Genomic DNA, 10,185 nt, shown 5'->3' on the forward strand with positions numbered 1-10,185 from the left:
ACAAACACACACATGGAGCCTCTGATGTTGTAACACAGTGGGACCAGTCACCCTCTAAGGAAGACTGCTGGGGTCACTGCAAATGAGCTCCAGAGGTGACCCAGGGCTCTGCCTCCTGGTTATGATTCTCCAAGTTGGTGTTCTACTAATTGTCTTTGAATACTTGGGTTTCTGTACATAGTCTTTCAAAATCATTACAAGTAAAAAGTTCTTGTAACTCCCTCTGACAGTTTCCTCCTCTTCTTTTTAATGTGGCTCAACTGTTCTCAATCTTTGATCGATCCCTGACTCCAACCACAGACTTCTTCCAACTCCTGTCTTTCTTTTTTAATGTTAACTTTTACTTAAATCTAATATAAATTTAGTAAAGTGTATAAATAAGCACACAACTAAAGAAATTTTTCAAAAAGTACAGACACACGTATTAGCAGCCCAGAATCAAACCTAAGTAGAAACCTGAAAATACTCATGTCTCTCCTCTCCAGTCATTAGTGCCCCTGCCAGAGAACCCCCATCGTGATTTCTAACATCATACATTAGTCTTGCCTTCCTTATACTCTATATGAACGGAAACATACAGTGTGCTTGCCTGACTCTGTCTGTGGGACTCACCCGCACTGAGGGCACTTAGTTTGTTCATCCTATTTGTACATAGAATCCCATTGTATGACTCTTCCAGTTTACTCACCCATTCTACTGTTAATGGACATTTAGGTTTCTTCCGGGTTCTGATTATTACTAATTATATTCCTACGCTTGTCTTCTGGTGAATGTGCTGAAGGGAATCAGAACTCGCCGCCCTGAAGTATGCGGCTTTGGCATTTTGAGTATTTTGAGTTGAAGGCACTTGAGAAATAGCAGATGCAGGAAAGCTCTCTGAATCCCTCCTCTACCTACAAACAAGTCATAAAATTTCCCATGAGAAAGATGACCTTCCTTTACCAGGAAGAGAGGAACATTCTCACCAGAGATTGGAAGTACGTGTCAAAATGGGCCTGTGCAAACAAACCTACTTAAACGATCCTTATCTTCCACTCATTCTGACACACATTTTCTTCTTCCAGTACCTAAAAAAGAAGGGAAAAGAAGGGAGGGCTTTACTAGAAGCTTAACTCTTTCCCTTTGTTGCTTTTCCAGAAATTTATTTTTCATCATTAAAAATGGTATACAATCTGTCAGGCCCATCTGTTGTTTGGGGTCTCATTTTTCCTATGAAGACTCCCATGTGAACATAACAATACTCAGCAAAATTTGAATTCTTTTCTTCTGTTAATCTATTTTATGTCAGTGTAATTCTTGGGCCCACACAGACCCTAAGAAGGTAGAAAAAAGGGTTGTCCTCCCTTGCAGTACCTACGCCTTTGGAAGTGGAATGGCTGGGTCATAGTATATGAGCACTTTCAGCCTTAGTAGATAATGCCAACAGGTTTCTCTGAGCGATTTTCCCAAGCTGTACTCCCAACAGCAAGTTTTGAAAATTTCACTTTGAAAGAAATGAAGAAAGCAAGAAAGCAAGCAAGAAAGAAAATTTCACTTTCTCCATATCCTTACCAGCACCGGGTGCTATCTTTTTCATTTTTAGACACCCAGATGGGTGTGTTGTCCTACTTTTCTTTCCAATACAATTTTTTTAAAAAAAAGTAACCATTTTAAACAGAAACATCCAAAGAGGAACAGGGAAGGTTTGAAAAGGAGGTAAGATTCAGGTGGCTAAAAAAGTGAGTATGAGGAAAGGGGTGATGCCTGGCTTCCGGGAGCTGACTTAAGTCCAAGTGACAGGAGGTAATAATACTGATGATGACAAATGGTTGATGAGTACTTCCACACACTGCTGTACATATTGTATGTGTGTGAGTATATGTAATTCTAAGACGACCATAAGATATAACCACTATCATCACCCTTACTCTTCAGATAAGTCACAGAGAAGTTAAGCAGCCCTCCCTTAGATCACCCGAATTTAAGTGGAACTGTCCACTGGCCTTCCTCAAGTTATTCCTGGAGGTGCAGTTTAGTCTGCTTTCATCCACGCACACATAGTGGGTGGGTGGAAGAAGAAGGCTCTGTGATTTGCCTCTTGCCCTGGGCTCAGACAAAATGCTTCCAGGGCTGATCTTTCTAACTAGCTGGGAACCTCTTCACTGTGATTCTCAAACAGGAGTTGTGAGCTCTGTAAAGCTATATAAAATACACATTCACATTGCTAAGCTCCTGCCCTCTCTTACCCAGATTCTGTTTCAGTCGGTCAGGAATGGGAGTACGGGCCGTGAACACACAATTTTAACAAGGTCCCCTAAATTTTTTATATAAGCAAGGTTAGTCTGATTGAGAAAGTGTGGGGTTGTTAGATTTAGAAATTTCTACTTAGAGTAGAAAGAGTAGAGTTTTGAAACCAAGTAACCAGAAGATTTTTTCAATCAGCTAAAGGAGGTAATATTTATGATGGGTGCCGTTAGGGTCATACCTTCTGTGGAGTGGGTGGGTATAAGGAGTTTAAGTTTTGCTTTTTAAATGCATACATACATGCATATGGGTGTCATGTGTATGCATATGCATTATGTTTGTGTACGTGTGTATATGTTCAAATTCAAGAGATATAAATAACGCCGTATACATATGCACATATATGTAGTTGTTCCTCATTGTTCACAGATTCTATATTTGTGAATTTACCCAACTCTAATACTGTTTGTAACCCAAACTAACACTTGCAATGCTTTTGTGCTCATTGTGGATATGTGCAGAGTGGAGAAAAATTTCAAAATCTGAAAAAACAGAAAAATCTGGCAGGTTCCCAGCTGAGGCCAAACAAGTGAGTTTCTACTGCTTGTTTCCACTTGCCGTGCTGGAACAAGTATCTTTTTTGTGGTCTTTTCAGTGCCAGAATTTTTACATTCTGTGCTTTTTGCAGGTGATTTCGCTGTTGAAATGGTCCCCAGGCATCCCACTGAAGCGCTGCCTGGCATTCCTGAGCAAGGGAAGGCTGTGATGTGCTACAGGGAGAAAATACATGTTTGATGGGCTTCATTCAGGTCTGAGTTAGAGTGCGGTTGGCAAGAGTTCGGTATTAATATTTATATTAAATATATTATTAAATAAGGTATCTTTAAGCAGAAATGTGCATAAAACAGAGTTATGCATTGATCAGTTGATAAAAGTGCTGTGCTCATGGGACCTACTCCTGTATAATCCTTAAGGGCAATGACTGTGACTTCACAGAATATAAATACTGGGGAGCTCTGTGTGGCCAGGCCCAAGGCAGCTCACCCGCCTGTTCCCAGCCAGACAGAGCTCTGAGGGTAGGGAGTACCTCCCTGCCTTTAGAGCTTTTGTATCAGCACAGGGAGGCTCTTAACAAGAATTTGTTGAATGCTGAGTGACGGAATGATTCTAGGTTGATTCATTGATTGTGCCCCTACGGTGCCTAGTCCTACCCGGAGATCACCATTCCCGGCAAGCTGCTGATTTCACAGCTACAAGGCAGTGGGGCCTTCCCTGAACCCACAGAGACTTAACGATAGCCCTCTTCTAGCCCCAGTCTGCAGTGTGGATTCAGATTCCTGCACCCCACCAGCTTCCCTTCATGGAAGCTACCTTTACATGTAGGAAAGCAAGAGAAGGAAAAACAGTCGCAAAGTGTATGCTGTGTATTATTTGTCATAGACGGAACGCTGGCCCATTGTTCATGATTATTTGACTCGTGCAATCTTTCCAATGCAAATATTTCAAGGAACTTAAGTTCATACAAAGGTTTTCTACCTTTCAGAAGGGCAATAAATCTGAATGTTCTTAATCCTGAGCTAAGCGAGTCAGCGAAGTATCAACTATATCCAGAAGGCATTTCTGTCCTTGGAGACCAGCTGACTCTGGTCCAGGCCAGGCCAAGTGAGTGAGTTCTAAGTCTGAGCCTGCGGGAGAGTCCTGGTTGCACTCCAGGCCAGCAACATTACTGGCCACAGCTAACTGAATTTTTCTTTTCAGGGAACAGAAGACAGGCTGTGGGTTCTTGGAAACACTCCCAATATCCCTCTGAATCAGTTAACCTTCTGATGAACTAGACGCTTGAGTGTGAATATCTCAGATTTTTTTGTCCTTGTGATCCTTGAAAAAATTATATATTTTGTGCTTAGACAAAAGAAAAAATCTTACCTATTTTTTAAGTGAGATAAGCCAAAAGACCTAGTCTTTCTATAAGAATCATTTGGTTCTGGACACTGTGAGTGACAGGAGAGTGTGGAAATGTTGCTAGGCAACACTGTACACCCCTCCACAGAGCCCCATCATCACCTAGCAACAGGCTGCAAGGCTTGACCCTCGGCGCTCGTGCTAGGTAGAACCACCATGAGCACGGTGCCTGACGGGTCCTTGGGTCAGGTCAGCGGCTCACTCTTGCCACAGCTGGATGCACTGAGTGCTTATGAGTCCCCTTGCTAGGGAATGGGGGTATAGAGATCAAAAGAAGAGGCGTCTGCCTTCAGTGAGTTGTTCAGACTGGTTTCAGTGGGTGGTACAGAAATAGATGATTATGCTACAGTGTGGTGGTTGCTATTTTAGGAAATAAAAACACTGCTTTATCTAAACAGTTGACACCAGAGTTCTTCCCTAGGAGGGAACTGGCTTTCTTGGAAGGATATCACCTGATAAACTTCTGGGTCAGGATTTGGCACATGAGGGAATGGGTGTTGTCCGAGGATTTAGGGGAGAGTTCCTGAAAAAAAAGGGGACAAGAAGTTACCCCAGCTAGAGAAATCATAGCGGGAGGTTTAAAAAGTGATTTCGATTTTAAGTGCTTTGCTTTTAAAAGCACTTCCCGTGACCCATAAACCTTCAATGAACATTCTGCTGCTCATAACAGAATCCAGTTCGCTGTTACCGTGAAGGGAATGATCAAAGAGAAAAGGCCTCAACCCATGTTGAGTTGACATCAGGGCAGAAGTACCAAAGCACCTGCAACATATAGAGAAAAGAACAGTTTGGGCAAGGCTGGAAATTGACACAGTTGTGACTTTGAGAACACCAATTCAGAGAAATCTTGGGCAGGGCACACACTTCCAGTCTGACGACCTGGGCAAGAGGACCTGAGTCAGTCCTGTCCAGATCCTAAGGGGGTGGGGGTAGCCTGGCCCAGTCAGGGCTGTCCTGTATCACAGGTGAGGCAAGGAGCTTCTGATTGGCTTGAAGAGTCAGAAGAAAGTGTCCAGAGGAGGGGACTCCCGAGAGAACTGAAGGAGGGGGAGGTGAGGAGGTGCCGAGAAGAAGCAGCAGGAGCAAAGGCAGAGGGAGCAAAGGGCCACCTGCAAATTGGGATATCAAACCTCAGGAAATGGAGAACTTGTCATAAAGCAATGACACCTCACGTATGAAGGAGTGGAGCAGAGATGGAAAACCTGAGATGATATCCAGCTTCTGAAACTTTTTTTTACTCAACTTTAAATCTCACAACACGTATGGTCCTGTTCACTTTCAAGAGTGTCATGGTGTCTAAAGATAGGTAGATAGGTGATGATAGATAGACCAAAGAATAACCCACTGCTGTCTCTCTACATGTATCTGTAGACCTCGAACCCCAAAACTGAGATCAGCCTCCGACTGTGGATGTGCCCATTGCTCAGGGAAGAATTCAACTACTGTGTGAAATGAACACACTGTGCTATCTTGCTTTCCAAACTCAAAGTTTGCAAGTACTTGTGTTGTTGATGTCTTGCTTGGCTTCTTATACTGGGGACAAAAAAAAAAAAGCTTTCTTTTCTTTTCATCGATAGGCTTGCAACCCCTCCTTTAGCTGGAATTTCCTGAGCCTGTCATGTCCTGTCAGCTCTATGGCTTCTGCTCTGACAAAGGTAATCCCAGTGCTTAGGGCAAAACCAGTGCTTTCTACCTGATGATGCTGAATAGATAGAAAATTTATTTGACAATATTGCATGGCCTAGACTCTGGGCAAAGGGTGTGTTCAATGTGTCTGCACATGTCTGTTGTGGGATCCCTGCTTCTCTTTAAGAGCAACAATTAAATTGCATTCAGCAAGGTTACTTATTTAGTCAGTGGAAAGGACGGGCAGGAGGGAGCACGTACAGTGGTGGAGGATGATGCTGGCAAAGGCTATCCTATAAAGGGGCTATGAGGATCCTGAGGAAGAGTCTGGCCCTATTTTTACTCGTACCTTCCAGGGCCATGGGGGTGGAAGTAGGAAAGCATAGAGTGCAAGGCTCAGGGTAATGAGGGCCTGGCTGAGTGACATCATGTTAGTTGGCACTGGTGCCTCCAGCTTGTTGGAAAAGACTTCTTTTGAGGACCTCACACACAAAGCAAGACTGTAGTGGATGCTACACTGGAGGGTCCTCCTTGTATGTAAATGTTTGTGGGAGAAATACATGCATGAATAACTTAGATAAATAGATTCAGTTTTCCTCAATGGCCATTGTAATCTCACTGAGCCACACATGTGCTGTGTTCCCATAGGAACCAAACAGTTCCCTTCCCAGTGGGACATTTAACAAACCACTCTGTAGAGCCCTCACAGGTCATAGGGTTTGAAAGCTGTAGGACCAGCAGGGGTTGTCCCTTTGCACTCTTTCAAGCAGATCCCACCCTAGGGAAAGAGAGACAGCTAGAGCAAGGGGGCGGGGGTTAATATGGCCACTTAGGTTGTCGGGGTTCCTTTCTCCATTCAGGTTCTGGCTTCTGCCGATAGATTCAGGAACTTGGGAAGTTGTTCTCAGTGAACCAAGGAAGGTAGTGTCAGTGGGAAATTAGTTCACACTCCCTGGACTTATGAAGCAGAGTGCTGTGGGAGGTTTATAGACGATCTTATCCAAGGGCCCGCCTGACCACTTTCCACTTGGCAAGTTTTCCTTCGAGTTTGAAGGTGACAGAAGCTCTCCAGTATCAGAGGAAATCAGCACTTGAGGGCTTTTATGAATGTAGCTGAAAATGAAGTGCAGCCGACTAAGAGATGAATCAAAATCAGAACTTAAGGGACAGAGAAGGCGTGATAAAAAGGCTGGTGAAGACGGATGACCCACATAAGCAGAGTTAAGATTCTGCTATGGCAGAAATGGTGGTTTCAGAATAAAATGTTAAATCTCAACAGTATACAGCTGGCAAACTCAGGAGAGAAGAGGAAATCTACAAATGTTAATCTCCTCATTCATGACAAAGAGCAGATACTGCATAAAGCCAAACCACACTTAAAATAACAGTTTTTTTAAAAAAATACTTTCTATAAACTCTTTCCTTAATTTTAACAGGTTTATTTTAGAAACTAGTATTTTTTATGGTAAGAAAATATTTATTTGAGGGGCTCCTGGGTGGCACAGCGGTTAAACGTCTGCCTTCGGCTCAGGGCGTGATCCTGGAGTTACGGTGTCGAGCCCCACATCAGGCTCCTCCGCTATGAGCCTGCTTCTTCCTCTCCCACTCTCCCTGCTTGTGTTCCCTCTCTCACTGGCTGTCTCTCTGTGTCAGATAAATAAATAAAATCTTAAAAAAAAAAAAAAGAAAATATTTATTTGAAATTAGCAATTCCTTCAATTTTTCCTCAGTTTTTTTCTGCTAAATTCAAGTAGACTTACACTCAATGGTTATTGTTTAGAATAGGATGTGTGCACTAACTGTAAAAACTAACATAATGCAAAGCTGCCATCAAGGTAGTAGTAAGAGTGAAAGGTATTTCGCTATTTCGCTCTTCACACAGGGCATGAGAAGGTATTTGCAACATAATCCCAACAAATTAATGAGAAAAAGGCAGACAGCCCAGTAAAAAAAAAAAAAAAAAGACTGGAACAGGCACTTTAGAAAACAGATATGCCAAATGGACAATAAATTCAGAGAAATGCAAATTAAAACCAATTGAGCAATGTAGTAACATTACTCCCAGAATAGCTAAAATGAAGAAAGAAGGAAAAAAACCTTGTAATTTCAATTGTAGACAAGGTTGGAGATCACCAGTATTCTCACACATTGTTTGTTAATGGCGGTTTCCCTGAGTAAGAAATACATTTCTATTGTGTTTCAGCCATTACCTATCATATATTTATTGTCATATATTTATTACAGCGGATAAGCCAGCCCTAACTAACCTAATGTGTCCTTCCTGGTATACTGAGGTCCCAGAAAGAGGCCAAGGCTAAAGATGGAGTTGTAGGTGTAGACAAGGGAATCCAGGGAGAGAGTAGAAAATGAGAGAAGAGAGCTGAAGACAGACACTAGGATAATATCTTCTCTAAATCCAAGGGCCCAGCTAAGTGACAAGGAGCCAGGCAAAGAGAACAAGATGCCAGCCCAGACTGTTAGGAGAACCAGTGTCGTTATCATTGCTTTTCAAAAGAGGAAAACAAGGTTCTGAGAGATTTGTCTAACATCATTGGATGGGAGAACCAGAACCAACACGCTGCTGGTCAGGCCCTCGACAGCCTGCCTGGGACAACACTGGGCAGACTGGCCAGCTGAGTGTTCACCCTCTGGTTCCCCCCACTGCCTCCTGGCTATGGCGATTGGTTGATCCTTCTCTGTAGGCTCTGCTCTTCTGGTCTTAAATTTCCCTGGACTAATCCTGACTGAGACAAGAGCTAAGCTCCTGCTGTTTATTCTGTGCCTTCATCTTGTGCCCCAGTTTAGCCATCTGGGCATCCACTTGGGCCTGAGACTTAGCCCCACCTTGTGCCCCAATTCTCATAAAAGGGGCTGTGGTTTGGCCCTTGGCCCCAAGAGCCCTGTCCTCCTAACCCACTGAGAATGTCAGTACCCACCCACACTTTTCTTTTTGTTCCCCTTCTAGGTACCAAGGATCAGGCCCCTGCAGACAGGCCCTATATTCAGGTTTCCTGGTCCCTCTGTTTCCCCTTCCATTAGGGGACGTCTGCCTCATCTGTAGCCTAACCCTCGGGCCTGGGCTTTCTTACTCTATCTGCCAGACAAAATCTTTGTACTCAGTCCCTGCTGAAGGAGCTGTGTCCCACCCATTACTGCCACCGTCCACCCAGCAGCAAGCCACAGACTGCATTCACAGCCATCTAAGAATAAATCAGAAAGTTATTAGAAGACAGGGCTCTGATAGTCACCAACATTCACTTTTGAAATGGAGCCTAGCCCAATGGGGTGCTGTTAATTGAGCTTATTTGATTTTGTTATCTAGCTTCCTTCCTGGGATATCACTGATCTCATCTGTCAGTCTCTGAATAGCTTTAGTAAGATTCTTTCACGACAACTCAGTAGCGTTCTAAAAGGATCTTATCACTAGATGTCTTGGTGGTCTGTTTAAATGAGAAGAGAATGTTGTGACTGTGATTTACATTGGTTAGAAATGAAGGTGAGTGAGAATTGGCTTATCAATTCTAATTTGTGCTAATTTCAAAGTTATGAAGTTGGGGTAAGTCTTCGAGGTTAAGTAACTAATGACAAACTCAGCTAATTCATGTCTTTGGAGATTTCAGTCAATTTACATGCCTTTCTAAGAACACATTCTTCCTCTCCCTTAATAATACCAGTCTTAATTAGTAATAGTTACACATACTGACCAAGAATTTATAACCAATTTAAATATTTATTTTAAGTTGAACTTCACTCAGCACACTTTTATGATTTTCTTTCTATGGGAATATAGAGAAAGAACATGGTTGGGAGTGTCTGCTTAACCAACAGCTCTTTGGCACGTTAAAATGCAGGGCTGTCTGCATGTCCCCACAGAGCACGATCATTAACCGTTTAGCAGTTAGGTAATGTCTAGGTTTAGACTATTCATGAAAGCAGAGTATCCAGGGGTTGTTTCTAAATTACCTGAAATGATCTCATCTTTCAAATCATATCACAGATTTTCTTGGACCCAATGTTGAAATAATTGGTTGAAAGATCATCTCCATCCTATAATTAATTTTTACCATCTGCCTTTTCTGTTCTTCACTGGAGATCTTGATTTTTCCTATGAATTTTTCTACATTTCTAAATTCTTTCCATTTTCCTAACAGAATCATAGTAGATCATTTTTTTATGTTTTTCCATTCCCTTGAGAACTTACTCTGCATTCACTAAAATTTAAGCTGAAGAAAACACAGAATACTCACATGACGTTAATTAGTGCCAAAGGACAAATTAATTTTATAATTTCTCTCTAATTATTGTATGAGATATATTTCAGAAATGACTGTACATGATAAGCACCTGAGCAAACGAAGCTGGGCCTGCTTTGGA

This window comes from Ailuropoda melanoleuca, chromosome 4, assembly GCF_002007445.2.
Source record: "Ailuropoda melanoleuca isolate Jingjing chromosome 4, ASM200744v2, whole genome shotgun sequence".
NCBI classification, from domain to species: Eukaryota; Metazoa; Chordata; class Mammalia; order Carnivora; family Ursidae; genus Ailuropoda; species Ailuropoda melanoleuca.